This window comes from Crocodylus siamensis, chromosome 1 (genome assembly GCF_052110815.1).
Source record: "Crocodylus siamensis isolate JL-2025a chromosome 1, ASM5211081v1, whole genome shotgun sequence".
NCBI lineage: Eukaryota > Metazoa > Chordata > Crocodylia > Crocodylidae > Crocodylus > Crocodylus siamensis.
The window spans coordinates 307,183,558-307,185,476 of record NC_143395.1 but is presented as its reverse complement, the minus strand read 5'-3'; the positions used below and the strand labels follow the sequence as shown (position 1 = coordinate 307,185,476).

The 1,919-nt window shown below is 44.3% G+C and overlaps 1 pseudogene; it reads right to left on the bottom strand.

The window, feature by feature from the left end:
• Positions 1 to 252: 252 nt before the first annotated feature.
• Positions 253 to 1,244, bottom strand: LOC149874747 (syncytin-2-like; annotated as a pseudogene).
• Between the last annotated feature and the right edge of the window lie 675 nt (positions 1,245 to 1,919).

Here is a 1,919-nt window from a genome sequence, read left to right as displayed (position 1 = left end):
TCTACAATTCCCCCCTTCGATCCTGGCCTTCAAAGGCCGGAATCACTTTCTACTATACTTAGCATCTAAACACTTCTGGCACTCCAATACTTCAGCTTTAGACATTTCAACACATTCTTCTATGTTATGAGTAGTACATCTACAACATGTGGATAATACAGAAGGTAGGGTTCCAATACATTGAATATAACAACAGGTTAAAATCAAAAAACATCCAAGAGCAACAATAATAACAATGAGTTTGTGAGCCCATCATAATCTGGGGAACCAGGATGTTAGGAGAGTCCATGCATCTTGTATACCCCAAGAGGTGTTATCTGTGGTTATGGTGTGGAATTGACTAGCCATGTTCTGGATCTTATGAATATCCTCCAAGACCTTTCCTGATTCATCTACATAGGTGCAGCAGGTATCATTGACTAAAGTACATACCCCTCCTTGATTAGCAAGAAGTAGGTCTAACGCTAGGCGATTTTGCAAAGTAATATGAGAAATTTGAGTTACTTCAGTTTGCAGTCGGGTTAAGGCATCTGCGGTGTTATTAGCTAATACTTCCACTGAGGCTGAAAGATTTACAAGAGCCTTTTCAAGTTCAGAAACACCTAGCCAAGGTATGAACCATCGGGCAAAGGAATGGAATGAGGTAGGTTGCTCAACAAGAGGGTTGAGGTCTACTCTTCGTCAGAACCAATGTGGGCAGTTTCGGTGCCATCCTTGAAGCGATGTGTTTGGGTGAAGTGTCATGTCTGGGATCACTATGCCCAGGGTGCACGTGCCATACCAGGTGGGTGGCAAATGCTTAAATAATGCCCCACATGTACAGGTCCATTACCTTGCCATCCGAGAGAGGATGGGTCTAAGGTTATTGTTATATTACAAGCACCTGCTGTGGCATTTCCTACAAACACAGCAAAACTACCAAGACATGGCTTGTAATAGCACACAGAATCTTCAGGGAGGATTACTTCATTAAGGAACTAGTATTCATAGTACCATTTACTGTCATTATGGGTGCTCTTGCTAATAGAAGAATAATTGAATGAACCAAGGCCAAGACCGATGAGAGGAATACCTACGCTGGGATGGTTGGGTAGTCAAGTACACACCCAGCAGTTTGAGAAGTTTAGGTTACTCGCGTAGGAATTGGTTATTTTCACAAGAGCGTTATGAGGCCATTCTACATTTTGGTGAAGATTGACAGCTAGTAATTTAGGGGACGACACTCGCCAAACTGAGGTCCCCATTTCAGTTTTGAAATAGAATGATTGTTCCCCAGGGTTAGTAGTTTTACTTTGGATGTAAGCTTGACTTGCCTCTGTGGTGGGGTCTGCACACCAAATTTCATCGCTATTAGTGTAATACCCATACAGCTTACATTGACCTGGGGAAGCATTGGACCTGTACATGACAGCGGAAGCCCCTTTAGGCAGGACTTGATTAACTTTGTCTCGAACTTGTTTGGTGTTGGTATACCCTAGTTGGGTGCCAGGACAGACTCCTGCGAACCAGGTGAGACTGCAGGGGCACCCGATTAATGTGGGCAGACAGACTACTAATACAAATGTACTTATGGCAGTACTTGTAAGGCACATATTGTCCATTGACTGTTGGATCTCCGCAGCTGAAGGGGAGGTACATGATGAGGTTCCACTGGGGTGAACACTGCAGGTTTCATGTGTGCGTGATGGATCCATGAATTCCTTTCGGTGATTTTGATTGCAGAGTGGGTGGTAAGTAAGACTTGGTACGGGCCTTCCCATGTTGGTTCTAGGCAACTTTTCTGTCGCGGAACACGGACCCACATGTAGTCACCGGGACTGAAGGGTTGTATCTCGCAATCAAAGGGTACAGGTTGCTGAATAGCAGCACGGCGCTGTAAAGAAGTAAGCTGCTTCTGCAAAGAAATCACATAATGGGTT